The sequence below is a fragment of the Ischnura elegans genome, chromosome 6 (genome assembly GCF_921293095.1).
Source record: "Ischnura elegans chromosome 6, ioIscEleg1.1, whole genome shotgun sequence".
NCBI lineage: Eukaryota > Metazoa > Arthropoda > Insecta > Odonata > Coenagrionidae > Ischnura > Ischnura elegans.
In genome coordinates this window covers 121,140,757-121,161,911 of record NC_060251.1, presented here as the reverse complement: position 1 = coordinate 121,161,911, position 21,155 = coordinate 121,140,757, and the positions used below count along the sequence as shown (strand labels likewise).

At 39.5% G+C, this 21,155-nt stretch overlaps 1 protein-coding gene and 1 non-coding gene across 2 annotated transcripts in view; both read right to left on the bottom strand.

The window, feature by feature from the left end:
* Nucleotides 1-21,155, bottom strand: part of LOC124161611 — a 439,803-nt gene that overhangs the window by 318,632 nt on the left and 100,016 nt on the right. The window lies entirely within an intron of this gene.
* Trnaa-ggc lies at nucleotides 18,880-18,951 on the bottom strand. The gene has a single exon. It is a non-coding gene; the product is annotated as a tRNA-Ala (tRNA).

Genomic DNA, 21,155 nt, shown 5'->3' with positions numbered 1-21,155 from the left:
TCGTGTTTGCGAAGCCCTATTTCGTTAAGGCAATCCATTGGAAAATTGAAATTTTGCAGGCGTGGTGAGTAAACGCGGCCGGCGGCCAAACTCGAGAGGTCGCGTTCGGCCGCCACCGCGGCGGCCACCCGCTGCACAGGCCGCGGCCGCGACCGCCACGCCGCTCTGGTGTGTGTGAACGCATTGAACGCTACATTGATACTTGGCCGCGTACCGTGGCCGCTCAGGTGTGTGGGAGCCTTAATTTATGACTGTAAGTATAATGTAATAAATATTATAAAGCGTTAAAATCCCGATATTCATTTATAAACACCCTATATAATTAGACTGAAGTTGCCAATGTGATTTCTATCATAGTTTATGAAATTTTAAATTTTCACCTGCACCATGAAGGATGCGTTGCAGCAAGGCAAAGTGCAGTGTGCACACGTGAAGTGTCCCTGCTCGCATCGCTGACTCCCTGCATATGGAGCGCGATTTTTTTTGAGCTCCGCCGCACTCTTTCATCCTCTCCGCAGGATAAGTGGGTTTTAGAGAAAGAGAGAGAGATTAATAGCCACCCCTCCGTGGCTCCAAGTGCCCCTTGGGCCCTGAGAACAGGACGAGGGTTGTTCCGCGCGAGGGGAGAATTAGGGTGGCAGAATGGGGGGGGGGGGGGGCGGGGTGGGGGTCGAAGTGTCGTCGTCGCACTCTCAGTTAAATTTTTTGGAGGCAATATTCGGGTTAAGCGCGTGATTTGGTGAAGCGATGTGTTTCCCATCCGACGACGCAACGATCAAGTCATTACGAGCCCCTGTACTCCTCTTCCCTTGTTTTCGCACGAAGATGACCTCTCCGGGGGTAATGATCGCTGAAAGTGGACACTATTAAGGGATTATCTATGAACAGCGTGGCTTCGGCGCAAGCTTAATCCGAGGGGAGATTTCGGTTTGAGGCACGATGAGTTATCTCGATCACTCAACGTTCTCTTGAGTCGTGGGGAACTTATACACACGACAAATACCTCCCGTTCCTCCTTTCGTATTTATTTTTTATGTTTTACTCATCATAATCATAAGCCAACAATCCTAGCAGTGATTCGAACGTAGAACATAGTGTACTTTATATGATTAGATTTCTTTCCCTCTTATCTTGACCTCATTTAATCAACGATAAAATAATTCTTTGAGTATAGGCCAAATTATGATTAAATTATTATTAGATCATTATTGGTCAAATTATTAGGTAATTTACATGGCCTAAGCGTTTCACGCGGCTCTCCATTCCATTCTCCAATCCGCTAACCGTTTCATAGGTACGTTTGTGTTCTCTTTTACACTCTATTTAAGCTCTCCTACGTAACTCATTAATATCCTGCTGGATAGAAGAAGGTAAGACTATCATTAAAATAGGGGAACAAAAACTGACAGAGGTGGGCGAATTTTGTTGTTTGGGAAGCAGGAAAACTAGCGGTGGGAGCAGCAAGGCAGAAATCGTCAGTCGAAAAGCCCAAGGGAAGAGAGCATTCCACCAAAAGAGAGACCTACTAACAACGGGAAATTCAACCATAGAAGTAAGGAAACAATTTAAGGGACTCAAATGGGGAGTATACTTCTGTAAGGAAGTGGACAATGACAGGAGCAGAGAAATAATGGATGCATGCGGCTTTCGAAATTTGATGCTCCAGAATCATGCGGATCAAATGGATCGACCGTGTTAGTAATGAGGAAGTCCTAAGAAGAGTAGGGGAGAAGAGAGGAGGGATAAGTAGATAGCAAGAGTGGAAAAGGAAGACCGCTTGACGGATATGAGCTTCTTCAGGGCTCAGTCTCAAATATTTCTTATGAAGTACGCGTTCCCGACGATAGGTTTGAAATTATCTCATCTCCCAGATTATTCACTTCATCTGACGTCTCTTGTTAGCGCCATCTATAATATATACGCTGTGCAGGGGCAGTTTTGGCAATTTCATCATAACTCTGGTGCAGAAGGAGTTCAAATAATTTATTTGCAATGATTTCCGTTTTGCGCGTGTCAATTCCTCGTGCAGATTTCCCTCGTATCTCATTCAGTTCACGGATTCTCTTTCCATTCCGGATCTCATACGTGCTGTTCAATGTTCATTGACATAAATGCATTGGTTAATTAAGTATACCTTCAAATAAAATTTACGGACAACATACATACTTCCTTTGCGAGAGAACAGCCAATTTAGCCTTTTAAATTCGACCAATGATTGTTTTTGATTTTATATAAAATTATTTCAGAGTCATCATCGAAGGAAATTTCCTTTGCAAACCCCTTTACTTTCACGGGAGGTGTCAATATGTAAAGTAGAATGATTCTTTATTTCTCCGCGACAATTGCGAACGTTTCTTCTCATTGCTGCAGACGTCGACAGAGGTAAAAATCCCGCTTATGCTGCGCGTCAATATTGTATAACCGATTGTGGGAGTCGATTTCAAATGTTGGGACGGCGTTTCTAGAAATTATTGGTTTTCTCGATCGAGCCCTTGTGCCGCGTGTTGTGCCACTGCCGGTTTTTCAGCACATTCCCGTCGGATTCATTGCACTTGGAACATTTTTACTTCTGATTTCTGCTGTTACATTATTACTCATGACAATCATAATTTAAAATAATGATACATTTTAAAGATTTTCAGTGCTCTTTTCTGAAGTATACATTCTTTTTCTGTCGCCCTTGGCTTTCAAATCCACATTGAAAACCGATATTTTTCATTTCCTGCTATATTATGAAATGGGCTTTCAAAACTGACCTAACATATTCATTGATGGACTCGTTTTGTACCAACATTTCTCATTGAATTTTTAAATGCATGTAACTAATTTAATATAGTTTCCACTCATCCTCTTCCTCATATTAATATGAAAAATTTCCATATTTAAAAGCAGCATCACGCATTAGCCTATTTTCATCCAAAATGATTCTACTACACCAATCTTACCTATTGTGGAAAATACTCGCTCTGAGTTTAACGGACAAGGTAAAACTTCCTCATTGTGGAGTGTCAATTCAGTGACATCGCATCATGGTCGTTAGTTATACCTGCCTTTCATTTACGGAATGCACGGCGTTTTAAATTGCTAAATGTTGTTCGAGTGGTGGGAGGCTTCAAATGAAGTCAAGGGTGTTCACTGTTTAGGTAGCCCTTCTATTACTTCCTGGAAGTGTTCCTGGAATATCCGCCGACCGTATTTAATTAGGCCACAAGAATGAGGGCGCTCCTGTTTCTCCTCGACAATGGGAGGCATTGCCATGGTTACTCTTCATCACGCTCGCAGTGCACGTGAGCCGTGACTTCATTTCGTACGTGACTTTATCGAGACTCGACAATGCTGGGCGTTGCCACATCGCCTCTAATTAAAAAAATTGAGCTTTCCTCGGGGAGATTATTACACCATGAGGAAAATAGCGAAAATGCCCCCACATAGTCTAGCCCTTTGTGCTGTGCGGATAGCGGAGCTGCCGATTTTTTTTTCTGAAAAAAAAAATGTCAAGAATTAGGAACACAAGGCAGTTGTCTAATACCTAAGGGTGTGATGTCTCCATATTTTCTTGAGGATCCGGCTAAGAGAATTTTATGCACTTTATTGTCGAGATTTACAAACTTTCTTTGCACTTTTCGCCAATTTATATTTAATATGTAAATCAAATTTACTGTGCCTGAATAACATATGATAAATTCATATTTGAATTCAGGCACAGTAATTCACTATTAAAAATGTAAATATATTAATTTCTCTCCCGCATTCCTACAGCTTTGTTGTTTCATTTTGACTTCCTGTTGTGAAATTTACCCTGGGCAGGTTACGAAAAACAATAAATAAAAGTATAATTTTATAAAAATAATATCGGAGGGATTCTTTTACACTTCCCTGCTGAGTTTTACGAACTATTCTTTGAAAAATTCGACAGTATCTAAGCCATGCCTAGAACGTACTTAAATAACAAGTACGGAGAGGTCGTCAGTTTATCTCCGTCTGTTGAACAGTTTCTGTATTTAATATGGGATGCCAGTGGTAAAATACACATGAAAGTAGTTGGCTCATAAATTTGCTGAAAAAAGGCAAAATTGGCCTAAAGACTACATTGATACATCGATATTAACATATTAGTGTAGTAACATGCTAGAATTATATTATTTAGGGGCGGTTTTATAGTTCCTGGTCAAACCTCACGTTAACTAGCGTAGAGATAACGGTAACGTGGAGTTTAACGAGAGGTTGTGTTTTATGAAGCAAATCCTACCGCCGGTTGGCTGATGGGAACTTTGACGAGAGGAAAGCGCAGCTACTGTAATTCTCATACCAACAATTGATCGCGAAAAGTGAAACAAGCGAAAGTCGAAATTGAAAAATCGAGTGTGGAGTATGGTGAAAGATTTGTTTACGTTTGTTTTGAAGTGATGGTTAGCTTTGAAAACGAAGATGACGCCAATATTTTCGGTTTTAATCGTTGACGATCTTATGGTCAATCATCAGCGTGTCGTTAAAATAAAAATAATCGCGTCGATTTTTGAGTATTTGGCAAAGTGTGTATTGTACGAGTGCTGCGATTCGAGTAAACCATAAATTACACGGAGACAATGAAATACTATTTGTGAATGGATCCACTAGTGGTGAAGGCTTATAAGGCCTATTTCCTTTCATTTTACCTATAAATCATTTTTCTTCTCCTGCACTTAATTGGCATTTTCCGCTCTCTTACGATTTTCATCATCTCCTCTCCGCTCTGTACTAGCTCCAGCCAAGCCTGCTGTCTCCTCAGTATCCAATCTAAATTATTTCCAACCTCGTTCGCCATACTTAGCACTTCCTCGTTCATCTTCCTCTCCACCTCCTCCTTTATCTCCATTATTCTATCTTCTTCTTTTTGTCGAACACTTCCAGTAATATATCTTCCTCCTACATACCCATGTTTCCGCTACGTGAATTTTTTACTCTAATAAATGCTCGGAGAAATTTCGTTTGAACATTTCCATTTTATTTGCTAAAGGTCCTAACTCTCCCCGCTACACGCCAACTGAGGCAGCTTGCGAAGTAGAATATAAATAGATAGGTAGATTCCATATAATATGCATTTAGTGATTTCTCTGTCGCACTCAAGTCGATTAGAATTTTCCGGGTACTTCCTGTGATTCATTACTAAACTTCTCTCCTCTTTCACTATCCTGAGCACTGCGTACACTATTCCATGACATTAAATGTCCTGGTATTTGCATGCATACGAGTTGTCAGTTGTCCTTATTCACTCCTTTTCACACTATTTCCTTCTCCCTAAACTGCAGATGTGCTGGCCTTTGAATACCTCGTGATCGCTATACGGGAGACTCCGAACCCACTGGTCCCACAGCGTGAAAAAAACTTCTATCTCAAACTGTATCTGAAAAAACCGTCCGGCAGACCCTAGGGGCAGCAGGGGGGCCAACCTTCCGATGTTCCTGTCATCCCTTTCTCTTCTTCCTCCTCTTTCTCTTTTCCTCGCGACTCTTTCCCTCTTTTCCATTTTCTTCGAGAGAGAAAGAGGGAGTATATGAATAGGGTTGTTCTCTTATCCTGTCTTCTTTCTTTCGCCGAGAGAGTGGGGTGGCGGAGGGTGGCTGAGGGTTTTTCGGGGTGAGCGGTGGGAGCGGCCTTCTTATTGATCAGTGGGCGGGACGACGACTCCAACAGCGGAGAGGATGTCTGTGAGCGGCAAAAAAAAGATACGCCGGGATATCTCTACGCCAAAACAGACACGCGGAGGAGTGCGCTGCCTTGCAGAGCCACTCGTGTCTTCTCAAACAATCCGTGTCTTACCCGACCTCTCAGAACATGGAGACCTGGGATCGGAAACCGAAATACCTATCGCTCTCATAACAATCACTTTTCCACAATTGCTTTCAGAAGGTCACTGTGGTTAAATTTGGGACCACTTTTAGTTTCCAGACTCTAGGAAACTAGGATTTGAAACCATCAATATTTGTTTCATAACCGGCCGTGGTTTCCGCGGCCTCTTGAACTGAGAGACCATGGAAGGCAACAATGCTTTTTGCTTTATTACCTACGTGTTCCACAAATGTTTTCAGATGGCCACGTTGGATATAATGGAGACATTTTAATTTCTGGAAGCTGGGAGAGCAGGGTTCGAAACCAAAAATGTTTCAAATTAAAAGCAGTCAAAATCTTTACTGGAGCTATCTTCTAACATAACACTTATGTATTGGGAATGTTATCAAAATATATTCATTTCCTCACAGTGGGTTTTTAACTTATAATTAGTGGAAAATATGCTGTCGAATATTTCAATGCCAACAGAAGTACACAAGCGTGCGTTCACTTAAAAGGATAAGGAGTGATTGGTTCTCCAACATTCTGTATCTTACGAGACCTCTTATACAGAGACAACTTCGCCCAGAACTTGAAATATTTTTTCGGCGGGTCAGGTGTTCCACTCGTGTTATCAGAAGGTGACTGGTAATAACTACGTCTGCTTTGGATCTGTGATTGGGAACACTAGGATCGGATCTCGAACTGGATAAAAAAGATCGCTTTCTTTTCTGTTCCGCAAAAGTTATCGATGGGTTACTCTAGTTAAAATTGTGAGTACTTTTCGATTTCAAATCGGAGAAATCGGATCGGTATCCATCTCCAAAACATTTTACTTATTTGGAACACCAAAACAATGTTATATTTTTGTTATCTCGTAAGTGATTCCCAAATTAAAGGAACACAGTAGATGAGAAGGAATACGGCAGTAATCACATCAGGGAGAGAATAAGCAAAGGGGGCGTTCAAGAGCGGGAAAGAGCTGATTATGGGATCGTAATGTAAAAGTTTAAAAAGAGACTTGTGAAGAAAAGATCTGATAGAGAATATCTGGAGTGCAACTATTTACGGTGCGGAGACGTGGACACTTAGGAAGGAGGGCGATAGAAGACGGGAGGCATTCTAGATGCGGGTGTGGAAAAGAATGGAGAAGGTGAAGTGGACGGAGAGAAGGAACGACGAAGTGCTGGACATGGTGGGTGAGGAGAGGTAGCTTGTATATGATATACGAAGAAGACAGAAGGTATGGATGGAGGAAGCAGTTAGCGGGGAGGGGATCTTGAAAACAGTGTTAGAGGGAAAAATAATAGGTAAACGAGGGAGAGGTAGGTAGATAGTATAATTTTTAGTTGAAATGAAAGTGAGTAGGCCTTACAGTGAATTGAAGAAGGCAATGCTGGAAGGAAAGGAGGCTCCCAGTTCACTTCTTTAGTACTCCATGAAAAGCTACCTTAATCGGTATCATACTTAAATTATAATAGAGAGCAGCTTAAATTTTGTTTAAAAATACCTTTATTTCGTCTTCGTGTTTCTGCGTGTAATATCCGAGCTCAAGCCGTGATTTTCGGTATCATTGCAAAATTGAGCCCATTTTGGTTCTGGAAGTGATTTTCTTTCTGATGAGATTCACAATATTTCCAACATAATTTGATTAGCTTTGTTGGGATGCGCGTAATTCTTCGTGACCGCATTTACATGTACTTAGTAGCCTTTAGAAAGTGAGTGGTGAAGTGACATTACTATTTAAAAAAATTCCCTCGGGTTTTGAATTTTCGGTTAATTAGTGCGTAAGATTGTGAATTATTCTGTTATTTGGGCGTGAATAATTATAAGCGCGCTTTTTGGAATGGAATCTTAGAAGTATTTTTCCAACGACTACATTAACGCATAATAATTTTGAAACTTTTTTTTCATATTATTTGCATATTGGCCTTGTACCTACCTTCATTTATACCTCATTTTTACTAACTCTGAAATTGCCTTTTTACCAATTTCCTTAGTTATCCATATATCTAAATTATTTTGTGATTTGGAAAATCAGAGTAGCTTTAGAGGCTTGGTGCAGTCGGTGAATGTTGAAGATCAAATGGACGGATAGGGCTCGAAACGTGGATTTGTAGCCGAGAGTAGTGGAAGAAATGGAACCCAGGGGGGACTATACGTCAGAGGAGGGCCCACAGGTGGGTAGGCCATGACATATTGGTAACGCGAGGAGTATAACGAAGGGGAAAGTTTGAGGAGAGCCCTCCAAGCAAAACCTCGATATTAGTCCCTCGAACAGTTGAAGAAGGACACGCGTAAGAGGCAGATCAGGTAGCTGAAGGAAATTAGATTGGAAGTGGGAGGGCGAAGCATGCCAATCTTAGGATTCATCTACATCTACATAATACTCCGCAAGCTGCCTAAAAGGTGTGTGGCAGGGGGTGTTAGGACACCATCCGTCTACGCATAGAAAATTAAGTGCTCTTCGAAGTTGGGACTAGCATTTATTAAAGTCCTTTATGGTTCGGGGAAAAGCGAATTCCTATATCTATCCGTTCGGCAAAACATCTCTCTTAATTTATCGCTTCTATCGGGCCTGGAAATATAGTGTAGTTCTAATATTATGTTATCCGTGTCGCTCTCAAAGATATCCATTCTCAATTGTTCAAGCAATCTAAGCCTTGCGCGCAGCGTCCGAGTCTCCAGCGGCTCCCAGCCTAATTCACTTAACGCTGCGTATCTGCGTAACGCTGTCTTTACGTCCGTAGCAGTTTTTGACGAAACGCGCAGGATTGTCCTACTATGAAAGAGTGCAAGGAAAAATCGATTAGTAATCGTGATATGTCGATTTCTTTAAAATTGATTCCCTCTAGGAAAACCGATCGCCTTTCATTTACGATAATTTTGGAATGTCCTAGGGCTATATCCGTCTCTCGACATGGGCTTTTTGGTAAACTTAGATTTTGAACATCGTCATTAATTTTTCAGTGCAATTCTAATGGCGTCAAGCTTAGATTATTTTTTCAATACCGAACAGCTATCTCACGTCAGTTTTCTTGAAACGTGAGATGATAGATTTTTTAAATATTCCTTGCCATCGCACGCTAAACAGTAAGTACCTTGTACTATCTCCAATGCAAGAACTTTCCTGCGCAAAAATTGCAATTTGGAATTCAAAACGCGAGCACATCTCCCAGGCGAGTGAAATCTTCTTTTCGTTGTGAATTTCGGTGCTTCGAAATATTTAACATTGTCGCCTTTAAAATGTAACGGAGTAAGAAAGCTTACTATCCCCATTTCGTGAAAAATAATGGCTGTGTTCGAAACACACTCGAGGAGAATTCTTGTGTTCCGAAGAGTTTTCGATTACGCGGTGTCAATTGGTTGATGGCTAGCTGCCCTTGCCGGGACTTCATTTCTTGCGTGGTGCGAATTTCGGAATATTTCTATGATGGGCCTCTTGTTTTGGATTTGACGCTTGGAGTAGTTATCTCAAAATCCACTCGAGGATCACATTATGCATAAGGTGATAAGTTAAATCCATTAGAACAACTTACGGCTATATTTAAGAATGTTCCCATGGAATAATACCTACATATCATTCCATGTTCAAAAATGAACATGATTGACAATTTTTCGTGTGCCACAATATTTCAGATTTCAATGACATGCGTGTATGGAATCGTAGTAAGTTTTCATACTCTGTTGATTTTTAAAGGTGGCAATATTTTCGTTCCTGAAGTATGGGAAGAAAATAAATTGATACTACGTAATGGCTGTAGGTACCTTCCTTGAATTCGATAACGGCGTGCTTTTGTCTTTCCAGGGAAGGAAATTGATCAAAGATTGTTGAATTTAATTCGATTAGTTCAATAGGAAGTCGTGAAACGCGTTAACTTGCGTGAAAGCGATGACGAGGACTTAAAACACGCATTCTGAGATGAAAAATCCGCACCCGTTCGGCGAAGAATTTTCACAATAGTGTGGACAATTCATGCTTCCATAAACTGGCCTCTGAAGAGAGCGGAAGATTGGGAGAAGACCTTTTATTCTCAAGTTTGGTGAAGAAGGAAGGAGAAGAAGGGAAACGATGGCAAAGGAGGAATTGTTAGACGTGCAGCAGCAAGGGAAGGCGGAAATCTTTCCATGGAAATTCCAAGGCGAAGGGGAGGAGGGGGTGTGAGGTTGAGAAAGGATGAGGAACCAATGGAATGCTCGGATGAAGGGATTGTTTTTTTTTATGGGAAAGGAAGGATTTGAGATCCTACGAGTCCTAGAGCCCTTTAGTGAATAAATAATGCTAATTGATCCAGATGGATAAATTATTTATTTTATTGGTGCGTTGTCCCATAAATAAACCCACGGGCGTAAAAAAGTTCAATTTATCAGCATGTCGGAGAGCAGAGCAACATAACGAAAATATAATACACCATATAACTCAATATAAGTTAATAAACAACGTAATTATAATTGCAATGTAAATATTTGCAACCAACAATGAAACACATCAATCATAAATTAAGAATTACAGAGAGGACACATTAATTATTACCGAAAAGAAAATATGTATACAGTGTAAGTATAGAATATCAATAAAAATAATAGAAAGTGTTATTATCACTGCATTTTAGGTACATACAACCGATAATATACAACATCAATCAAGTGGCACTCAGTGTTATTATTATTGCAATGAAAGTAGTTAGTTAAGTAATAGGTGAAAGAATTGTGCAAAAGCGTAAATAAACAAAAGACTGCTCATTTGACAAGAAAATGCGGCCATTACCGAGGAGTGTCTCCGGCTATTTCAATAAGACCAACTTCTAAAAACTACTCCGATGTCCACGTCGCGACGTCGATAGGCGTATGGCGGAATGCGGACACCAGTCGTTACCCTGTGAAAAAATATTGAAAAAATGCAGCGCGTTGTTAAATATTCAACTCCCTGACGTGGACGTCAACTTTTCTATTAATCAAGTCCTTTATATCCTGAAAAATAATACGTACGTCAATTGTGCGATTTAGCAAAAGCGTAACATTTATTAAATTACTTTATTTTTCGAGGCAAAAATGCTCTGAATTATATACTTCTCCAATCGTCTATAGATGTTCCTTGTTTTATCGATTTTGTAGACGATAGAAACAAAGAGAACCTCTGATAAGATGATGTTCTCCGCGTCGATCTGAAAGATATCTGTTCCTAATAACTCAAGCAACCTGAGCTAGAACTTAGCATCTGGCGTCCAAGGCCCGTATTCTTAGTTGACCCTGTAGGGCCAACCGACCCTGGATACGTCCCTGCCTACATAAAGCGATCTCGCCCTACATACGCCACATCAAGCCCTACGTATGGCCGTTTTTGGAACTAAACGGGCCCTACGTGATGTAGGGTACCCGAACCAGCCCTACACCCTACAAAAACATGGCGGCCAAATATCGTCTGCTGATCACTTCGATTAAAGAATCTACGTTACAATGGATATTAAGGGAGACGAGCTCACACAAACCATTTTAAAATGTACTGTAACACAGCGGGAAGGTAATAATATTACCACATTATTGCCACCAAGTTAAATAAATTATAAAATTGACTGAACTAATAAGAACAATATAACGGTATACATGCACCATGTTTCTACGAATATATAATAATATTTTTCAGATTTAGCACTTGGTATATTTTTGGGAAACCTATACTTCGTTTACGTATAACCATAGAAAACGTATTTTCATGCCAATATTTGCCACATAATAATCTTAACTACAGAAGGTGTAAGCGAAAGACGAACCTTGATGATGCAACGCAAGTTCCCCCCGTCAATGGTCATATTTGCTCCGTACTTATATCTTGTACAGACCGCCTTTTAAGTATTTTAAAGACAATAAGTTTCTAGTTTTGGATCGATGTGAGAGTATTTGTAGCAATAATTAAGGTACCGACATGACCTGGCGGACGTCACCGATTGTTTATTTACCTTCAGCCGTTGCCCTAAAAATACGCCCGAAAATTATCGGACGTCTTTTCTTAGTTTAATCGTTAGTTCCCATTACGCCACCAGAGTGGAGTCATCTCTGAGAACTTGACAACGGAATCACCCCCACCACTTATGTGAAAGAATCTGTGGCCTTGCCGGAGAAGATGGGGAAGATAATTCGTGTTGAATTAAAGGTTCCCAGATGGTGAGGAGAGTGCCATTTCTTCATAATTACCGAACTATCATTTAGAAGACAGAATAACACAGTGGTTAAAGTGACATATAGGATTGGTGGATTTGTTTTTTATAAGTGGATGATGTGACAATGGACATTCGTCGGAAAAACTATTGAAGATAGTTATTGTGGCTTCTGCCAGTGCTCTTTTAAATAATTTTTGTTCAAAAGAGATTACCAGTATTTTTTCCATCAAATTAGTTCATGGCAATAAGAGAAAATTGCTGGTATTATTGTGATTGACTAATGAAAATACAAAATATTTGTATTTTATTTCTGTGTTTTTTCTTTCCTGCCACCAAAATTCCTTGTGGTGATTACTTCATGAATGTAAAGCATGTAAAGTGAGATCTGAGATGTGATTTAAGAGATGTCGTGTTCTTTATACAAATGTCTATGCTGGTGATTTGGCAGGACTTTCTGATTTTTTATTAGATTGATACATCTACTGAAGTGACATTGAAACTTTTGCTCATCCCAAATAATTTTTCAAGTACTTAAGCGCCTAGGACGAGTACGTTTTATTAGCTGAGGCTGGACTATACGTAAATTTTGGCAGGCATTTTGATGTATTCGAGCGTAATAATAGCAGATGTGTCAACGATCTTATATTTCACAAGTAACTATCATTGAAAATATTATTTCGTCAGGCTCTAGGGTAAGATATTCACGGCCCATGGGCATATCTAATTCAGTGTCAAAATAAATAAGAATTCACTCTTAATTAATACATTCATTTGGGAACTTGTGTGAACACCTTTTACTCTGCCAGAAAGAAATTATTTATCCAAGGAAAGTATATGGACTGCAACCAGGTAATATTCCATTATTAGCGACCATCAAATACTTGACATCACCACTTAATGCTATCGAATTTCGAAACGCTTTTGTGTAGAAGAATAAATTCTCTTTGGATGCAAAGAGCCTTTTCTAGATAGTTATTTCAGGTTTTAATCTTGTTATGTAGTACTTCTAGTTCACAACGAAAATTTATGAATCAGTTATAAATAGTTTTTTTTCTGGAGAGCGGCGAAGTTTTATGGTACGTGGAGTAGACGCAATATTGACGAATAATTTCAGATTTAAAAATATTTTTTTAATGTGTGTCAGTATTTTCTCGGAACCCGCTGAATATTTTCTTATTGACTGAGTAAATTAGGTATCAATTATCTTTTCATTACGGCGGCTAAACCACCGTCGCAGACAGAACCACGACTACTTCCATTCTGCCATGCTCTCTCTGGCGGTAGCACTACAATGAGTGACGTCACACGCCTGTGAACAGGCCTTCTCTCTAGGTGGCTGTGGCAGAGCCCCCCCAGCGAGCAAAGGGAGTATATGAATAAGAGCTGATACCTTCTCTCCCTGGTGATGAGGGGCATAATAGTCTGCGGCCTCCAGTAGCCAAGTGACGACATCTTTTATTTATTTACTTAACACCAGAAACAGCGCTAAGGCATTTACATTGGGTTTATAAACAAAATAAATTATGTAAATATAATTAATAAACATGTATTTAAAAAAATCTCATAAATAGCAACCATTTTCAACGTACACAATCACAAGGATGGCGGCTTACAAAAAATATTGGGGGGGCCCAAACCGGGGTTCTTGCCCCGGGAAATTTTATAAGTAGCGAGTTTTAAGTTTATAAGCATTTTAGCAGAGTCATATTATCAAAATCAGAACCTTGATAACTCGAATCTCGATACCTGGACACTCCGGGGAAAATCGACAAACCCGACGCATTTTTTCCTCACACCCATAACGAATTTTTGAGGGGGCTCGGGCCCCCTCTTTAGGCCCCATGGAGTGCAGGCGCCACTGTACAATCATCACAGGCTTTGGTATCATTTATGTGGTCTATCTTACCAAGTGATAAACCAATATCCCCTTAGGATACCGTCGCCTTTTGTCTGCGACTGCAAACTGGTAGAGTAAAAACTCTTATCTAGCAGCTAATTCTCTTTATCCAAAGTTCAACCCACAATCCGCAGCCCGTAGGGTGGACTCAGTGGCTTTAAGCTTACTGTCGGCCGCAAGGGAAAATTTTTTAACCGCAAAAAAAAACGTGATTTCGAAAATACCCGATATTGACCTTTTTCTATTTTCCCAAAACCCTTCTAAGACTGTTTGTTAGATTGAGTTGTCAAATATGAATAGCTATCAATTTTTATCAAAATCTGCGAGGAGGTTGAGCCCCAGTCCTAACCGGAATCTTCCTAATACCTTAGCTACATTTCCTTGTAAATCATTCCAATAAAGTAGGTAATCATCAAGAGAAACTCAGTATCTCCTTGTAATCTGAAGTTATTGTTATGATCTTTCCTGCAAATGCGAATTTTTTTAGAAAGAATTGCTCATCACTTATTGGTTAATTACATAGGTAGTGGTTTAATAGGGAGAGTGTGAAATGGGGTTAATTGGGTCGATGTTCATTTGTTTATAGCTGTATTATATTAGAATTATTGTATTTAATGGATTGTTTGAAATTGGTTTATTGGGACAATGTCAAATTCTTAGCAGTATGAGATTACAACTAATGTATTATTTTTTACCACGGGTGTCTTTTCTGTTTCTAAACTTTGTATTAGATAGGTACATTTGTTATTCATGTGTATACATCTAATGCTGTCAACAGGCAATAGTCTACTTGCAGAAATGTGTGTAGTAATAATAATTATTATTATAATATATAGTTAGGTGCCACTTCTACTTAGGAGTGGCATTTTACTCTCAAAGCCGACAGCAAACGAGAATCCCGAGGATATCAATCCCCGACTCGCTCTCTTTAATTTTTTTCTCTCCGTTCCACCGCCAGAGAACGCATGAGAATTCTCTTTATTCGATATAATTCCCTTCTCACTCTCCCCTCCACATTCACAAGACCGTAACTTCCTCTCCTTTCCAATTTGAGAGAGAATCAGCGAAAGAATTCTTTCAGCTTCCAGTCTTCTCCGCTCCCTCCACCCTGGCGCCCTCTGAACATCGACCGCGAAAAGGGAATCTCTCCTTATCTCGCTTGCTCCCGGAAACCTTTTTTCTAATCTTTTTGTTCGCTTCACTTTGATTTTTGTAAAATATGAGCAGGCGGGAAGATTTTAACAAAAGGATTCACTTCCTGCCCGACGATAAAAGGTGATACTAAAAGTTTAATTCACATGAAAAGACAGTCATAATGAGAGGAAATTTACGGTGATCTACATCTACGAAGGTCGTTTCATTAGTGCCAGGAATGCTTGCGTATGCCGCTTCCAAATACTGTACATGCAACACGTGACTGAATATTCATAATTACATAGAATTTCTGTCCTTAGACTTGCAGCCCTGTATATCTCCCTATCTCTCTCGCATGCCAGTTACTTTCCTCCATGAGGCTTTTCTTCCTCGTGTCCTTCTCGGTCTGTTCTCTTGTCCCTTGTTGCTTTTCCATCAATTTTTCCTTTCTTTATGCGTTGTGTATTGATTTCCTCTGGGCAATGGGGGGACACCTATCGGAAACAATAGAAAGCTCTAGGAGACAAGATTTCGTCTTATTATAAGATTTCAAATGTTAGATTTTATTTTGTGGGTGTGATAAATTTACATCGCACGGAGATTTATGAAGACATATATAGAATGAAACGCATTATTGCAAATGTTACGAGAGTCCAAGATTCGTGGTTACAAATGTTACATCCTATTTCTCTGAATATAACATTTACCAACCGATGTAAAAGATAGCGAGAAACCATGACCTTTTTTTTTACATGCACTGGCTGTTGTTTGGATTCAACATTGCGCTTAGTTGCAGTCAATTATTGCAGGTGGCGCGCCCATTGTGTCGGTGGAAGGAATCTCCTGTAAAACTTCACTCACGTAATAAAGTTGCCGTCACTCGTTCACGTTGGTGTCCCAGCCTTAACGTGTCAGAGTTCATCATGTAATACGAAAACTTCAAGTGAGCGTTATATATATTGCTTGCCGACCTCCACCGAATTTTCTTGTGACATCATTGTATCGGCAACAGTCGAAATTTATCGTAAAGGTTTATCGTTAAATTCGGTCATATTCTCTAAGACCAATTACCTCTTTCAAATAACGTACTTCAGATTCTTTTACAATCCCGTAGCATGACTTTAAATTCCTTCCCTCTACCTTGAAGGATTTAGCATCCAAATCTTCCATTTTGGAAATCAAATACATTTGAGTCGCGACAATTGCTGCTATTGGAAACCATATTACAAAACACTTGAAAGTAAAATGAAGGTTTTAGAAGGCTGGAATGGACGTGTAAGGATTTTATTTTGTTAGTCTTACGATACAAAAAAAAATTGTGGGAAATCTTTCTTTCCTTTCGTCGCGATGGCTTTCGTTCCTTGCCTCGGAGCGTCCATTTGCATTCATATTATGCTCAACTTTCTTGTCCTCTTCCTTTCCCACCTAGACTCCTTCAAGCCCTTCAATCACTCTGCCATTGTGAAATAATAAAAATTCGCGAGGGAATGGAACAAAAAGAGAGGAAGGAGATAAAAACGTCTTTCTGGTATTTTGGTGACTCGGAGGAAGGCAAGGAAAGATGATGGCACGAAGGGAATTCGTTGAAGGCAGTCGTGGCGGCAGAAAAATCCAAATACATATCCCAGTGGCATTTTATTTCTAGAATAAAGGGAAGAACTTGTGAATCTATCGGCTCCTTGATAGTGAGAATCGGTAGAAGACGGCTAGACAGCTCACTCTTCTATAAACACGTGTACCTGCCCGTCATGTGAATCACGTGACGTGGAAAATTTAATGAATCGACGAACCCGGAAAAAAAATTAGACACACATGCAATGCAATTTATTCAAATATATCCAAATTTATTCGCCAATGGAAATTCACTGAGCTTCCCCTGAATTATTTTTTTATGACACCCAAAGGCACAAAATTGGTGCACCATTCGCTAATCATATGCAAGTCACGCGACTCAGTGCCACCTTGCCATTATATGAATTTATTCAATCAATTTACATATATCATAGCCTGAAATAAGCATCAGCAATAATATAATGAAATTGGACATCCCAGAAGGCACCCTTCTGATGAGGTTGCCATCCCATACAAATGGCAGCACATGCAAACAAAAATATCTAAGCATCAAAGCAAGTTTATGCAAAAAATTGTTATTATTAAAAAATTTCAAAATCAGTGCATAATAACGACAAAATAGAAATAATTTTTGCAAAAAACATAATGGATATTCAAATTACTTAACAAATAAATCCCTTACCGAGACATTTGATATTGTCCTGCAAAAACAGTCAGGCTCTATTTATAAAAATTTAACGAAAGAAAGCTGAGTGCATACCTAATTTATGTTATTTCTTTCAAGTTTTAGACACATTTTAGAGGCATATTGTTGTAAGTGTGTAAAAATTTCCACATCAGATTTTGGAACGATGATTGCGTGATTTGTTCTTAATTTACATCTGCATTGGTTTGGATTATTGTTATTGTTGTGACCTCCCCTAATATAAAACATGCTTTAAAATTTCCATTTAAATGTCGCAGAGGTGAGATTCTAAGTCTAACAAAGTATATGAGAATGAGGAGATAGTTATTACCGCTCATAATAAATTAAAATGAAAGTGCCTGAGAAAATGCCAGTAACTTTTTTTTTTAGTAATTTCTAATCCGGCATGTAACTGGCGAATGATGGTCGTGAAGTAACGCTCCGCGCTTAACGTCGCGCGGTATGCAGAGTGGAGCGAGGCGCTGGATGCAAAAGTTAGTTTCTTTAGTGTTTTTTTCTTTAGCACTACAAAGGGATCATCGCACAGGTATTCCGTTGCATTATCTTTGATGACGCAAACACAGGCACATGCTCGCGGGTTTCATCTTGTTCAGTCACGCGTGGAGGGGCACGCGTCACGTGTGCACGTCAGGAGATTTTTGCGTGCGCCTCCACTTCAATTCCTCTGCTCTTTTATTCTCACGGCAGAAATTTTACACGAATGCGCCATCGCCACGAAAATACCGCGCAGCAAGTCTTTCAGTGCATCCAAATAGGAAATAAACTCGGGTGGAAATCCTCTTTCAAATGGACATATGATAGTTTTTTTTTTGATGGGCGTTAAATTCCCAAAAATAAAAGTTGGTCTTTCGTGTTCAAACTCATAGGAAAATTGGTGAATGAATGAAACATATAAAAAAATGAGTGTAAAGAATTGGAAATATTCATAACAAACTCATTTTCAAAGGAGATGAATCGACTTTCTGTTGGAACCATAATACAGAGAAGATATTTTGGCCAAGTTGATGGTTTTTGAAAGGAAATTAATGAGCAAAACTTAATTTTTCTGTGCTTACGCCGCAGAATTATACTTTTAAAACTAATTTCTTCCATATTATCTCATACTGGATTTTACATCATTACTGTATAATTTTTATACTCTTGTGATTTACTCGATTAGTTCAGAAATCAACTGAAATATATGACATCGTATACATTGCATCTAATTTGGACAATATCCGCCAATATCCAGCTGAATAGTCTAACTCAGGGATCAATAATCTCCTTTTATGCGTACGTTAGGTGAAGCCAAGTGCCAAAACATTTCTTGGCGATATTTCATTTTTACAGGTGCAGAAAAGTTATCAGATTTAATTTTTTAGATATTGAAGAATCTTTGGACGATTGACCATTTTATAATAGTAAAGGGAGCAAAATATTTTCCTCGTTCCGCTTCGTGTTTGCTTTGGATGGACCACCGCTTCAATGCCAAACACAAACAAAGGCATACTCAAACACATCAATGTGCAGGAGAATTTGGATTTTATGTTTAATAATTATTGTTATTAACCTATAAAAATGTATTAATTAACACCAAAGGATGAAGTTCGCCATGAAAAAATATTTGACTTAGCCGGGATTCGAACCCGGATCTCCCGATTGCCGGTCAGGCGTGCTACCAGTTACACCACCAAGCCATCTTCTCAGAGCGAACTTCGGGATGGGTTTTACCGAATTAATTAACAGTCAGGAAATGAGTCGACGGAGACATTACAGTCACAGTGCAAGGAATTGTGTGCAGCAATTCAAGCAAGATTTACTGAGCGGGTTACCTTGGTATCCAATTCCAAAACAAAGCATAATTTTGAAGCAGGAGAGGGAAAAATAGTAATTTCGATGTCACAAAAAGACGAACGCTCGGGTGCATCCATCTCGGAAAGGGCCCTCACTTACTGCCCGTTTGGTCCAAACGGGCCTCTCCCACTCCAGCCCTGGATTCAATTATTGCGCTTCCTCCTAGTACCTCCTCCCCTTACCCCTTCCTCCCCACCCCCAACTGCCTTGCCGACGGAACTTTCCGACGAATCCCAAACGAGTCGCCCAGGCAACTAACTTCTCTGCGGCACACGAGTCAAGCACAGATGGGTCGCCAGGGTATCTCAGTCCGGAGCTAGGCGTTCATCTATTGCCATCCCTAACACCACTTGTCGCCCGGGCGGGTTGCCAAGTTACCGGAGGTCGTCAAATATCAACAAAGTGGTGCCTAATCTTACTGGAAATCGTATCAATTAAAGTTAAAAATATGAAACATAAATGTTTTGACGTCGGGTTTGGCTCTATTTAGATAAAATGCTTCGCTGATAAATCAATCATCGGCCGACTTGTGACCCTTCCAAATCTTGTTTTCTTTTCCTCCATTTCAGGGACCGGCATGTTAATCCTGCAAGAGATATTTATGGCAGACAATGCGAATTGGGTATTCCTATTCTCTATTGAGTAGTCTTTTTACTATTGTACATTTTCATTGCAGTAAAAATACTGTAGAGTGCAGAGTATTAAAAATAATGTGCGTGAACGAAAAAGAGATTGATTATTTGGTGACGGAAAATAATACCTACTTTGAACAAAGCTCAGTTATCCATAAAGCGTGTAAGATTAACCCTCGAGCGGGATCACTGGCGTACGCCAATCTTCGAAAACCAAATATTTCAACATTGTACGTATATTCTGGTCGGAAATGGCCTTGTATATTCATACAATGTGCTTTGACTGTCCATAGTGCAACTTTTCAGATCTCTAAGTATTGTAGCTAATTTATTTTTAGATCGGCAAGAGAAACCGACACCCGTGGCGTACGAAGTACGCCGTGCGACCGGCTCTGTACCTCGTGCTTTGCTTTTCTTTTATGGCTTCGCGTATTCTTAATGCATTCTTCATATTCATTTTGACTGTCAATAGCGTTATTTTTTAAAGCACAAAGTATTTTAGATTTTTTTTAGACCGGCAAGAGAAACCCGATAACCGTGGTGTATAAATTACGCCGCGCGATCAGCCGTGTACCACCTGTGTACCTTTATACCAGTATCACCCAGAAATGTACAAGCTTGAACTAAGTTCTATAAATAAAGATAAATTTGAGCAAAAATCGAGTGTTATTATGTAAATACTGCATGCATATGCATATAGGCTCATGCATATATCGTGGACAATGTACGCCACGCGCCCAGTCGCGTAAAAATATCAGGCGCGTCCGATCGAGGGTTAAAAGTGTTAAACATGGAAAGGCTGTTTAATTTCAACTGTACTGAAATTGATGGATGCATGAATTAAAGTATGGGTCGCGATCAAGGTTAAAATTATATTTCAATTATTCAGAATGCATTTATAAAATTTAATCTGCATTTAGGTGTTGAATCAAAATGTCTTGTAAATTTCACAGAAATGATTTTCATATCCACATCGTCAGGCGCTAATACAGGGATCTGTATTAGCGCCTGACGATGGATGTATACATACCTGTGGATACAGGATATGATATAGGAAGTTCATACTCTCCCCGTATTTCTGAAATAATTCATGAGATATTGACAAGGTCTAATTCTAAAATTAATGATCTATCAATGGCTTCGTGCTTGCCATCAATATTAATGAAATAGTATTTAAGATGTACGGCTGCTATAATTTTTATCATTTCATCAAGTTCTTATTTAATCCGTGGAACTGAATTTATAGATTCGTGGGAATTCATTGATGTGAGTGCGTACTTACGTTTTTATCTCAGTTTTCGCTACAGTAAGAAGGCTATTTATCGACTATTTATTAAATGTCTCGGTTTCGTAAAAAATGAATCGGCCATTATTTTTTGTAGGTAAAGTCTTCGTTGATATCTTCTTACATTTCG